This window comes from Rhinolophus sinicus, chromosome 3, assembly GCF_057876585.1.
Source record: "Rhinolophus sinicus isolate RSI-liver-muscle chromosome 3, RSI-T2T, whole genome shotgun sequence".
Lineage (NCBI taxonomy): Eukaryota > Metazoa > Chordata > Mammalia > Chiroptera > Rhinolophidae > Rhinolophus > Rhinolophus sinicus.
In genome coordinates, this window is record NC_142503.1 from 165,095,389 (window position 1) to 165,095,821 (window position 433).

General features: G+C 37.4%; 1 pseudogene; it reads left to right on the forward strand.

The window, feature by feature from the left end:
* Positions 1 to 315: 315 nt before the first annotated feature.
* On the forward strand, positions 316 to 433 carry LOC141570963 (U4 spliceosomal RNA; annotated as a pseudogene).

Below are 433 nucleotides of genomic sequence, written 5' to 3' on the forward strand. Positions count from 1 at the left end.
CTTCTCATGAAGCAGACAGATGCTAAAGGAGAGCGAGTTCTGAAATTGTAATTCCCTCTAAATATTTTAACATGATATTTTGCCTCTTGTCTGACCAGGCAAATACTCTGATTCTCTTTATACTTTTTGAACGTTATGTTATGGCTTGGTTTATTTAGTGTGTCATTTTGGGAAGAAGATAGTAAGCAATGTAGTAGAGTTTGCAAATACCAGTTAATTAAAAAGCTAGAGCAGCAAGCAGGGTCTAGGAACGAAATTATGAGATAACATCGTGGGGTGTCTCAGTGACGTTGTTTACTAACAAATGAAATTCTGAGGTTTGCGCAGTGGCAGTATCGTAGCCAATGAGGTTTATCCGAGGTGTGATTATTGCTAATTGAAACAAATGAAATTCTGCCTATATCAAGTTGATCTTTGATCCCATCCAAAGGAG